The sequence below is a fragment of the Lactuca sativa genome, chromosome 5 (genome assembly GCF_002870075.4).
Source record: "Lactuca sativa cultivar Salinas chromosome 5, Lsat_Salinas_v11, whole genome shotgun sequence".
In the NCBI taxonomy this organism is placed as follows: Eukaryota; Viridiplantae; Streptophyta; class Magnoliopsida; order Asterales; family Asteraceae; genus Lactuca; species Lactuca sativa.
In genome coordinates, this window is record NC_056627.2 from 54632777 (window position 1) to 54646485 (window position 13709).

The 13709-nt window shown below is 36.5% G+C and overlaps 1 long non-coding RNA gene across 1 annotated transcript; it reads left to right on the forward strand.

Moving 5' to 3' along the window:
- The first annotated feature begins 6781 nt into the window (after nucleotides 1-6781).
- LOC111893682 (uncharacterized) lies at nucleotides 6782-7487 on the forward strand. The gene is made up of 3 exons (XR_008223967.1): nucleotides 6782-6906; nucleotides 7057-7215; nucleotides 7280-7487. It is a non-coding gene; the product is annotated as an uncharacterized LOC111893682 (long non-coding RNA).
- The last annotated feature ends 6222 nt before the right edge of the window (nucleotides 7488-13709 follow it).

Sequence of the window (13709 nt, forward strand, 5' to 3'; positions counted from 1 at the left end):
ATTCTAACAGGAACATGAGGACCTTCTTTGATGGATCACCAGATTTCTTCACCTTTATCTTTGGCTAGTAAAAATCTTTCCACTCTAACTTTCTAGTGATCATATTCTTCCACAACTAGTAATGGGCACTTATAGGGCTACCCACACTATTTGCGATTTGCATTGAATCATTTGCTGAGGATTAGAGGTAGCCATTGAAGTTAAGATATCTTCAAGCTAAAGTGGTATATAGAAGAACTTTTATCCTTATCACAAAAATGGTTGAAATACCAAGGTAATCACAAGCCAACTATAATCAGATCTTATGGATTGAAAGGACAACCACTCATGCTCTGATACCAAATGAGAGAACAAAACAGATCTAATGCGCAGGGAAAAGGTTTGAAAACTCAAACCTTGAGTGAATGCTTAAGATCAATGTCTGCTTACTAATAAATGTTTAAGTCAAGGATGGAAAGACTAGTCAAGTCTTAGATAATGTATTCAACAAATGATCAAGTCATAAATGAAGTATGAGAATAAATGATCAATGTAAAGCTAATAAATGAAGAACAAGAAGAATGTTTGAAAGAAGTCTTGAATAACAGAGTAAATACCAAAAGTTATGACTTTGCATTGAAAGCTCCTATAAATAGGAGTGAAGTATATGCCGAATTAACTACAAAGCTTATAGAAGACTGGACAATAGAAATGTTTCTGACATTCTGATTGTCTAATATTACAAAAGACTAAGTCCTATGAATAGTTACATCAATACAAAGACAAATTTAATAAATGCACCAAGACAAAAAAAAATATGACTTCGGATCTTCATCCATTCCGGACATGAGAGTCATTCTGAAATGTCTTCATCTTCTTATCTTCTTCTCTTCTAGTCCAAACGGATTCCAAACCACTCTTAAGATGACTCCAGACCGTGCACTTTGGAATTGAGGCTTAGGATTGCTAGAGGTTCACTTTTAGGTTCCAACATTAACTTCCGTTGATTTTTAGGGGTTGGTCAAGTTATGGATTTTGGAGACCATGGAGGGGTAAAATGGTTTTTCATCCTTTCTGAGAGTTAGAAAAGGGGGTTATTTTAACATTGTAAGAACCCATTTTTATTCGAACGGTGGATGCGGAAGAATAATCTTGAGATTTATCGTGTATCAAAATATAAAAATATGAAGAACATGATGTGAATTCTTAAAATATTAGAAATAAAAGAGAGATAACAATAATATTAATGAAGAACAATGGTGGGAGAGAAAACTCTCCCTAGGTGGGAGAGATCCCACCACGTTCTCTCTCTAGGATTACATTTTTGAAAAGATGCATGACAAGAAAATGGCCACCTCTCCCTTCATATAGGAGGGAGAGATAAAATACACCAACAATACAATAAAGGGAATAATACAACCTAACTATTACTCATTGTTTGTAGAGCATTTCCAAGCTCCAAAATTCTCTCCCTAAATGCTTACAAATGATGAGAGATACAATAAGTGATACTAGGCTATAATACAGTAATCCGACTAGCAAGTGTGGTAATAAAACGAAACATAGTGAGAACCAAATGCTGAAATGTCTCTAAAACTCTAAAGTGTCTGTGAAGTCTGAAACTGGCCATGAATCTCTAAATAATGAAGGTCTTCGGCTTCAAAGCACAACCAATGAAGCAGAAAAAATAAGATCAAAATCTTCAAACCAGTCATAATCAGCGGAAGAAGAAGGTCACCATGAGCAAGTAGAAGATCCAATAAAAGAAACACTTCAGCTTCAAAAAGTCTGAAAAACATCTCGAGTTATCGAATCATAATGCACCAAGATTCTTCAAAGAATAACCTGCTAAAAAATGTGAAGCATACATAAAATGAAGTCCGGATAAAAATAATGCGAGTCCAAAGACATGGTCCAGCAATGCCAAAAATTTGATCCAATGATCAAAAATAAGTGTCACGTCACATCGCCAAAATAATCTTCATCTTGAGCATATCACAAACCAAACTCAAAAAATCATAAGATCTGAACCGGATGCGAACACAAAATCATCCTGTGGTAGAGTCCGAATAATTAATAATCTGAATCGGAAAACATTGAGTAATGTCAAAATTTTGATCCGTAAAGACCAAAAATAAGTGCCACATCGCATCACTAAATAAATAATCATCTTCAGAAGTCTTCAAAAATCCGAACTCAAACAATCATAAGAACCAAATTCGGATGATATTCTCTCCCTATTTTTGATAACCAATGACCGGATATCAAAAATCAACAAATCATCGGATGGAGAGTGTCGGATACCAAGAGCTAAGAGAGCTCTCCCTAGATGTATGAAGGGTCTCGATAAGACACGAAAAATAGAGTAAAATAGATACTCTGCGGTCATGAGAAGGTGGCTGATATTGTTGCTGAAGTTGCATGAACAAATACTATAGAACAAAGAATCACCGCATGAAAAATATCTCTGTTGTGCCGAAAATGTACCAAAATATCCAAACTGCGCCGCCGGAACTCTCGAAGTGGTCTTCAATAGAGAATAAAGTTCACATGCTCAAGATACACGATTCGTCAACATAAAATCAAGAGCGACAAGCCATAAAATCCCATAAAGTTAAGAATGCAAAACAACTTTGTTGATCAATCGCCGTTGCGGTGCAAGCATCACAAATAATAATATGAAGTCCGACTGCGGTATGGAGTATTCTTCCAAAATAACCGGCATGAAATGAACCAATGTGACAATCCAAGGTTCGGTTGAGGCAAAAGTAGGTGTAAAAAAATAATTGGTTTTAATAAAAAATTGGCGTTAAAAAAATTGTCGTTAAAAAAAAATTGGCTGAAAAAAAATTTTCGTTCAAAAAAAAATTGGCTGAAAAAAAATTTGGTTGAAAAAAAATTGCCATTAAAAAAAATTGGCTGAAAAAAAAATTAAATAAAATGGCTGAAAAAAAGTTTCAGAAAAAATAAGAAGGATAAAAAAAAGGAGGGGGGAGCTGAAGAGAATGGAGGAAAAAAGGAGGGGAGGGGAGGAGGAAGGAGGAGAAGAAGGAAGAAGGGAAGGGAAGGAGGGAGGGGCTGGTCGAAGGCTGGAGAAGGAGAGAGAGGGGGGTGTGGGTGGATCTGGGTTCGGATGAGAAGGAGGGATGCGTATGGTAGTAGGTGCGATGGTAGGTGGGTGCAGACGAGAGCTGAGTACCGAAGTCTGCGGGTGAAGAATGATAGCTGCGGGTCGGACTGCGGTAGTACCAAAGCGGTTTGATACTGTAGGGGTGGTCCAAACCGACAAGAAAGCCTGCAGTCCGATAAGCAAAACCATGTGACAATACGCAAAAGCATGCGCCCTATAAATAATGTCATCTCTTCTAAAATTTGAAGGATAGAGGACACACATTTATGCGTGCCCTGAAATTAGTTTCAGAAAAGAAAAAAAAAGAAATACGGAGAGCACCTATCATAAAAAGCATGTCGTGTAAAGGCGTCACTTTATATTTTTTTTAATAAGGCGCGTTCTCCGTATTTTTTTTGGGAAATGAAATCCCACAAAAATTAAACACCCCGCCTGATACTCTTTCTTCTCCTTTTAAAATCCTCTGCTAAGAACCCTAAATCATTCATAACCATTTTCCATTCCCAAAAAAAATTAAACATCCCGCTTACTGTGACTCCCCAAATCACCCTAAACCATAAATCCCTAAATATTAAGAACCCTAATTTGTTCTTGAGTAACAGTGCCTTAGATCAAAATATGTGAATTCAACTTCGAATTAGTTCAGGTTCTCTCAATCAAGAACCTCCCCATTGCCGGAGTCATCCGTTCGTTATCCCATATGGTCATTGTCACAGCCTCGGGCTTTATCAACTCCTTCTGCAAGATCTTTATCGTAAATTCTATCAATTCTAACCTTTCTATCAATCAAGAAACCCTAACCTTTCTCTCTATTCACGAGCCAGTAATTTAGGCAAAGAAGATCAACATCACAGACCAACTGGTTCGATTTCTCCCTAAAACTGGTACAACTTCTCCTAAATCTGACATCACTCCACTCTCTGAGTTTGTTTTATCCCTAATCGATGCATCCACCTTCTCGTCTCTCCCCCTCCATCGGGTTTCCTCTCATCTCTCTCCTCCATAGATGAAGATTATCGGGGATGTGAAAGGAGTAACCGAAGGAACCCTAAAACTACTCTGATTGCACAAACACTTCTTCTCCTGCAAGTTTAGGTAAGTCTTTCCTCCATAGAGTATAATTTCTTCTTTTATGTTTTTGCATCTTTAATCTTTCAAACCCCTTTCTTGTTCTTCTTTCACTGTTAGACTTTATGTGGATTTAGCTCTTTGATTTTATAAAATCTTCATAAACTGTTAGGTTTTCTTGATTCTTGGAACCTGCATATTTATTTTCGTTCCCAATCTGGGCATTTTTATCTATGATTAGTAAACAAATTAGGGCTATGATTCTTACACATCTAACCCTTTTGCCCGTGTTTTTGTTCTTAATGTTTTTCTTTTTTAGAAAATTCCATCGTATTTAGTTCTTGTTCTTGACTCTGAAAACACCCATGTGTTGTTTAGTTATTAATCATTCTTCAAACATTCTTGTTCTTATTGCTTTTCTTTTGCTAGGGGTTGCTTGATTCGGCTAAATTGGTGTCTAGGTTGCATGATAAAATGGAACCAGAGCCTGTTGTAAATGAAATGAGACTACTTGGTTGCTTAGATGCATTGGCACTCAATTTTTCAATTCAGGAAGTAGAATTCAGTTTTAATGAGTTTGGTCCAGATGATGAAGCAGATGACTACTCAAGAAACACTCCTGATGCATTTCATGAAGATTATGTAGGCAATCTGTTCGATGAAATGCCAGGAGACGAGTTTTGGTCTGAACTAAAAGCCATCAGATGGTGTCCTATTTCTGTTGACCCACCTTTGATCGGACTTCCATGGTTAGTGTCAACTCATCAAATTGTAGCACCGGATTCTATTAGACCAAAATCACAGATGTGGCTCGGTTCATCCATGGTTGTCAAATCAGAGAGATCAATGTTTGAATCTTCCAACACTCCATTGTTGGTGCCTGATTCTCGAGGGGTTCTCATGGTTGCAAGGGATGCGATGTATAATGATGCACCTTGGTTGGAAAATAATACCCCTCTGGGAAAACATATCATACACTCGAGTATTAGTCATGATCTGGCTAATAGGCTTGGGATTCAATCCCTTCGTTTAAGACTAGTATATCCGTTCATTGGGCTTGTGTTATGTGCTTAACACAATATGATTTTATTTAATACGTAGAAATAAAAAGTAATAATTATATATCTAAATATGTAGACTTATTTGTATATAAATAACACAGATATGAAGGTAACGCAAGAAGAGAGAGGAAATGGTGGCGAAACAGATACTACTGATGTGATTATTGAGGAAGACATGGTTGCTAGTGCTCAAAACCTTGATATTGTTTGTGACAATATCGGAAGAAGATGATAATTGTGTCTAATAAAAGCTAACAAAAAATTGTTATTTGGTTACTCGGTTTCGACAAATCATATTAAGTGTATGAGTGAGAGACAATTGGCAATGGCTATAGGAAATCAACACATACATATTCTTGAATGTTTGAATTTGACCTTGTTGTCTTTAGTTAACTTTTTTTTCTTTCTTTAAAGTGGGTTTTTGGCCGTGAAGAATGCAAGTCTTTGTTTTCTGTTATCTGTCTGCAACTTTATAGTTCAACTTCTTTCTAGACAATGCATAAGATCAAGTGGATCTAATGGTACTTCAAAGCTGAAGAGCATCAATGCATAAATCATATGAAGTTTGCAAACAAATATAGCAGTTTTCATTATATATAACCAGATATTTTTCTAGTTTTAAAGCCTATCTATATTTTTTGAAAAGCTAGTTTTAATTTCAAATTAATCGAAATTCAGTGTGTGGAATAAGCCGGTCAGTGGCAATTGTTTTTTTTATTTATTAATGTTGTAGTTTTGATGTAGAAAAGTTTCATTTGTGGTTTCAGGTATTTCACATGTTAGGAGTTAGCATTGATGCAGATCAGAGAATAACACAAGATTTGGAAAAGTTGAGCACAGATTTGTCAGGGCTAGTAACCGGAATGGTAAAGCCATCTATTGATATTTTATGGTGAGTCTATGTTTTTTTTTACCTTAGACAAGCTTTTCAGGGCTATTTTGCACAGGCAAGAGCAAGAGATTGAGAGCAATAAATAAGCGAAAGGGATAATAATATTGGTGCTTATTTTAAAATTTGATACTATTTGATGTTGTTTGTAGGTTCACATGGAGAATGAAGATGTTGATAGGTAGGCATGGTATTGCTATACTATATGCATATATGTTGCTAGGGTTAGGCTTTCTAAGGAGTGCCACTCTTGATTTTGGTGACCTGGGAAATCGGGAACAAGAACTTGAAGGGAGCTTTAGGTCATCATCTTTTGTTTTGTTAATTATTATTTCTCAATCCTTGTCACTTGTGATTCTCATTCATTATTGCACAAAATAACAGAGCTTTAAGTTTAAGGAGGATGTTTTGTTTACCTATGTAGGTTCATGCACGAGAGGCTGCGTATACATGCTGAATCTGTTGCTTTCTTTGGAGGTGGTGCTCTGGAAAAAGTGGTAACTCCTCTCTTCTTTCTTTTTTATATCTCCTTCCACAAAGGAGAATTTTGGAATATAATATTAATAATAATAATACTTGAATATGGTTTGTCTGACAGATGATTGAGTCAAGATTTAATGAGGTTCTTGCTCATGCTAAAATACTTCAGAGGAAGAAATAGTTATTAGGAGTACTCAATGACTTTGTCACCAAACAACTACCCCACAATGTTACATGGGGATTGAGCTTGTTATATGCTATGGAGCACAAAGCTGACCGTTCATTGACTTCCACTCAAGGTCAACTCCCATTCTCAATTCCGATTCATCATGACATTTGTTTACCACAATAGGAAATACTTTAGTAGTTGTAAATCGATTACCTGAACCTAATGAAATTTAGGCTTTTATTTTTTTGGTTTGGATGTGAGTGGATTTTTTTGTTAGCAGGTGAGCTTGCACATGCATTGCGGTTTTTGGCATCAGTTGTATCTCAAAGCTTCTTGGCCTTTGGTGACATCTTGGAGCTGCATCGAAAGTTCATCTAACTGTCTGGTGGTGTTAATTGGATTTTTGAACTTGAGGAACTTCTTGATGCTGCACAATCTGGTTAGTGTTTTATCTAATCTTTTAGGCTGTTCCTTATTTACTAATAATCTGATCGAAATTGCAGATGAAAATGTTGGTACTTCATCAAAGTCCAATGAGGAATCTGAGGATGTTATCTCTTTTTCGGAGGTTGATATTATTACGCCAACACATAATTTATTAGCCAGAAAGTTGAAATGCGAGATAGTACCAGGGAAAAACCTTCTTCTTACCGGTTAGTGTTATAGTCTGATTATTATGGATAATGATTATAAATAACTGTGAGGATTAAAAAAAATAAAAATATAAAATGAAGGTCCGAATGGAAGTGGTAAATAATCAGTGTTCAGGGCTCTGCGAGGTCTTTGGCCTATTGTGGATGGACGACTTGTTAAACCATGCCACGATGTTAATGACGTTGTTGAGGCTGAATCTGGTTGTGGCACTGGTATTTTATATATTCCTCAAAAGCCGTATACTTGTTTAGGAACATTATGTGATCAAATCATCTATCCCCTTTCACATGAGCAAGCCGAAAAGAGGGCATTAAGTTTGTATCAACAAGGTCAATTTCAATTCTTTCCATTTTCATTTTCCCACTTTCAAGTACGTCCTATAATGTAAATGTTGTGATTTCATTTCATTTCAGGGAAAATAGACGTTGGTGTTGCTGATGCAAATATTCTGGATATGCATTTAAAAAGGATTCAAGAGAATGTGAAATTGTTGTACCTTTTTGAAAGAGAAGGGATGTGGGATGCTAGTCTCTTGGTGAACAACAAAGATTAGGCATGGTGAGCTTCCACCACATCACATCACATCATTATCATATGTATTAATTACTACAACTATTGTATTCTAATTTGTTTTTTTTGTTGTTGTTTTAAAGGCTCACTTATTCTTTTACAAGCCTCAGTTTGGCGTCCTAGATGAATGCACCAAGTAAATTTTATGGTGTGAGTTAAAGAGCTGACATGGCGTCCTAGATGAATGTTACTGTTGATTTGTTTTATCTTTCCATGGAACGATTATTTGTATGACATTAAATTTTATGCAATGGATTGTATTTTTTGTATGTGATATTTTATTTTCTATTATGAGATATTAAATACAAATTTAATTTGAAAACTAGTAAATCTATAAATAATATATTTTTTTAAAATTTAAAATAATGATACACAAAAATTTGTGTCATCTTCATTTATGACATGGCCTTTCTTGACAGGGGCTTTAATGATACCCAATGCGCGTTGTAAATGCGCGTCGTAAGGTTACGACACGCAAATGCGTGTCATCTTCATTTATGACAGGGACTTCCTTAATACGCAATGCGTGTCGTAAACGCGCGTCGTAAATGCGTGTCGTAATTGCGCGTCGTAAAAACGCGTCGTAAATAGACGACGCCTAAAAGCGTGTCGTCTCTCGTTATGACAGGGCCTTTCTTGACACGTATTTGCGTGTCGTAAAAGGCTGTTTACTAGTAGTGTTAAGAAGGAAAAAAATGAGTGGAGTACTCTTTACCCAAAAGAGTAACAAGGACAATTAACTTTTTGCAAACAAATTATCACGTATAATATGGATTCACAACAACATTTTTTGAGTTGTAAGATATGAATACCATATCTTGTTTTGAAGAACATAAGAGGTTGTTGGAAAAAAAAAATCTTCACAATAAAGTGCTTTCCTCCACTTTCTTCAAGAAAATAAGCCAATTATTTTGTGTCTTCTCATCCAAGAATAAAAAACTCCCTGGAACAATTTCTTCAACAATTTGAGACCACACAAATAATTTATTCTCCCATTTTTCTTCATTTCTTCAACAGAAAGATAAAAAGAACTTCAAGAACATAAATTTCAGTAGTGAATTTGATGAGCAACAGCAACATAATTATTTTACTAAGAAACAATCACCCTAGAAAAATAGAAAACTCATAAGAAATTTCCAGTTTGAACCCGAAAATTCTTTGCAAAAACACGAAAAAACTTCAAGAAAATCACTGAACGAGAGTCGTTCCCTTGAAATAATCGTGAGATCTTCAAGGTACGACTCTGATACCAATTGTAGGAACCCATTCTTATACGAACGGTGGATGCGGAAGAATAATCTTGAGATTTATCGTGTATCAAAATATAAAAATATGAAGAAATTGATGAGAATTCTTAGAAGATGAGAAAGAAAAGAGAGATAATAATAATATTCATGAAGAACAATGGTGGGAGAGAAAACTCTCCCTAGGTGGGAGAGATCCCACCACTTTCTCTCTCTAGGATTACATTTTTGAAAAGATGCATGATAAGAAAATGACCACCTCTCCCTTTATATAGGAGGGAGAGATAAAATACACCAACAATAAAATAAAGGGAAAAATACAACGTAACTATCACTCATTACTTATAGAGCATTTCCATGCTCCAACATAATTTCCCCCTAAGTGACCTCTTCAACTTTTCATTGAAGTGTTGAGCTTGAGGAACTTGATGAGGATGCACCAGAACTTCCTGACTTCCTTAAGCCACGTAATCCTTCTTGAAATTTCAAACTTCAGTTCAACAGTTGTGTGTTTAGATTTGTTGACGGCATTCTGAGTTATCTCCAATTGCTTACGGGTCATGCGGTTCATGGCAGTCATTGGGATGAAGTATTTTGTTTCATCATTTAAGCGTTTGAAAATGACTCAAAGATCTGGAAAGTTAGTTGATCCAAGAGATCTTTCTTGAAAGCCTTCAGTCAGGACCAGAGCTGGTTCAAGCGGAGGAAGGTTAAACTTCTGAGCAAGTGCCAGGTGGATGTCCGCATCAATTCTTGCAAAGTAAGACACAATCTCTTTCAGAAAGGTACATGCCCTTTCATATGCAGTCTTCATCTTCAGATGTTTTCAGACTTATTCTGAAATACCTTTGCAATTAGGAAGATTTTTCTTGGTTCATGCAAGGAAAATCAGCTTGAGTTCGGATGTAGTCTGAGTTTCTTCTGGTGAGGGTGTATTGGATGAATTATGTCTTCATGAATTTTCAGGTCTTGTAGTTTTTGACGACTGTGGGTATGTCATTGGACCAGATCTTCTCGATTTCAGATCCATGCTTGGCATGAAATCTGTCAAGTCTTTCAAACTCTAGAGGAAAACTTTTATGATGGATTTATGAGGGAATGTCCCAATAACCATCATGAGGAGGTTCTGCGTATGTGAGGTAAGGATTGTAATCGTCATCAAGTAATCTTCTGTGCGGATTGACCCAAGAGTTTATGAGGGATTCATCTATTGTGATATCAAGACCGTTTCCCCTCCATATCAACTCAGCGAATTTAGCTGATCTCAAGTCAACTTTCTTTTGTTTGGTAGCGGGAGAGTCAACGGAGTGTTCGGATTACATATAAGACTCTAAATTCTTGAAATGAGGGGGAGTCTCGGGTTGTTCTAGAGAAGGATGAGATTCTTGAATTGGCGGTTGTTGCGGTGGTGACTGATGACTTGAACTTCTTTGGGGAGAGGGAACAGGTGTTTTCTTCTGAGGAGATGGTTGTGGTGAAGGTTGAGGAGTAGGAACTTTTCCATGGATCAGATGAGAATGCTGATGAGAGATATGATCTGAGTTTTGGTCTTCACTTCCCCCTCTTGAGGAAGGAACAATTGGTACTTCCTCAATCCATTTCCTAAGACCATCAATCTTTCCACAGACTTCGTCAAATTGAGCATTTAGTGCATCAGCAAGGTGTTGGTTTTTTGGGATTGCGGGATTAAAGAGCAATCTGTGTATCTCCTTGGTGAGGCGCAAGATTTCTGGACCATGAAAATTGGATGATAAGGACCTGCGGAGGCTGTTGATGGTTGATTATAGAACTGAGATGGTAGATTCATACGCATTGTGCGTTTCTTCAGCAAAATTTTGGGATTGATCAGATTTATCTGAAAGAATGGTTTGAAGATCAGATTTGATTGAGGAAACTTCAGAGATGTGTTTTTCGACTGTGGTGATGAAATTTTGATGATCAGCCTTGCGAGAGTTATCCAGGGCCCGAATGGCCATCTCTACTTTAAGAGAGATCCGTTCTGCGGCAAGAAGCTCTCTGGCTTCTATTCTTTCAATGCGGTCAATGAGAAACCATGGTCCAGGAACATCATCAGGTTACGGTTTGGAAGATTTCACAGCAGCAAGAATTTGATCAACTTTATCTTGCAAATTCAAGAATTCTTTTCTGGAGACAACTTGCTTCTTTTTCTTCTTCTTCTTCTCCTTGGGCTTAGAAGTGGAATGCTGGGATCCATTGGACTCTTCTTCTTCATCGAAAATCATCATAGGATCATCTGAGGGCTCTAGTTGATTGACTTCATAGATATCAATATCATCAAAACCAAAGGTGGGTGCAGAACTAACTTCGATTGCAGTACCATCCCCTTGAGAATCATGTGTTGGAGGAGGCTTGGATGGACCTGCATTATGTTGAGCAGTTTGAGCGTTGCGGACGGTCTTAGCCATTTCATCCATCCAGTTCTGGACCTTTAGAATTGTAGCCATCGTGTTGGCAATGTTTATGGCATTGGCCCAGTATTTGGCTACGGTTTGAATCTCCTGTTGCTTCTATTGAAGTTGCTTGATTTGTTGATCTTTTCTTGCTTGAAATGTCCTACGGAAAGCAGCATATTTCTGAGCTTTGGATTTTGTTCTTGGTTTGTAATGCCTCCAGAAATCATTTGATTCATCACCGTCAAATACTTGAAAACGCACCAAGGTGTCCCTCGGGTTCACAGATCCTTTCACATTTGTGCTCATTGTGCCTAAACCACCTGGAAAAGATGTAAGCAGAGTAGGATTTCCGGAGCTTCCTTGGTCTCCTTGACCCGTGGTCAAGTTTGGCCTCGGCTCCGTTCTGGCAAGGGCTGAAGAATCGCCCTACGGTTGGGTAGGTGTATGTCACACCCCGACCGTCGGCGGAAACACTGGGCAGTGTAACATCATTTCTCGTATCATAGTTATCAACTTCCTGAAAACACATGCATTTAAAATACATCAACATAAAGTTGGTGAGTCCATAGGTTTTGACTCCATATAAAAATAATACATATTCCGAGTTTCAAAAGTATAGTTTTGAAAGTATAATTTTGACTCTCCAACGTTTACTATATATATCCTAGGTATAAAAGTTTACTTACCAAATAAGTATATACTTATAAGTCTCATATACTATGAATATAAGTGTTTGTAATTCCATACAAACGAAAGTTGCTACGTATAAATCTTATTTTAGTTCTATACGAGTAAAACCACTACGTATAAATCTATTTCAATTCTATACGAGTATGTGTGCTAGGTATAATTATCTACTTAATATACAAGTAGTACCTAGGGTATAAGTAGGGGGAAACTTATACTTAACATTAATACTTGTATAGCGACAAAGTATAATGCTTCTAACAATTTACTACCATGAGTCCGTAACCGCTGCTTGACAAAAAAACCTCTGACAAAACAATACACTCATGATTTACCATGAGAAACAAACACCGCGCGCTTCATCGACGCCGGAATAAAAATAAAAGGAACGAATCGTCATTCGCTTGTCTTGGGGTGTAATTAACAACCACGAGTGGGGTCGTCAACTCGTATCTTACTCATACACGACTTCCTTGCTCACACGAGATTAACGGTTACAGGTCAGAGGACTTCCACTAAGATCCCCAATCTTAGTTGATGAATGAGGTAGCTCATGTAGACATTGACGGCTTCCTATAGCTCTAACAACAAAAGCATTTTCATGTCTAAAACCCTAAGTCACTAGACTATGTTTTTAAACATTACTCCTAACTTCATAACATTTAGGCAGTATAACAACTATATCTTGAAGTAAAACCAGGTTTTATCTTGACCTAAAACCAATAATAACAACATATAACGTTCCTAGTTTTATCTTGACATAAAACTATCAATCACAATACTAAGTTTTATCTTAACATAAAACTAACAATAACAACATATAACATATCCAGTTTTATCTTGACATAAAACCAATAATAGCAACATATGACGTTCCTATTTTTATCTTGACATAAAACTATCATTAACAATACTAAGTTTTATCTTAACATAAAACTAACAATAACAACATATACCATATCCAGTTTTATCTTGACATAAAACCAATAATAGCAACATAAATTATAACTTAACATATAGAACTTTCGGATATAACTTCAGAACTATATCGCACACAACATATATATAGAATCCTAAGTATAACTCAAGATCTACATTAGTTTACTACTATAACAATAACGTGCTAACAACTTTATGATAGTTGTATACTCTCATATACGAAATAACTATATCCCTGTTATTATAACTATCTACGTTGATACTAATATACTATCATATAGATATAATAATAACGTATATATAATATTTAACATGCATTTTCCCCCTAAATATTAGAAAGTGGGGCCGTGAAACTGACCTTAATAGCGTGATTTTATGTAATCTAAGCAGAAATGGTCTGGGTACAAGGTCGTCTAGGCTCGGCA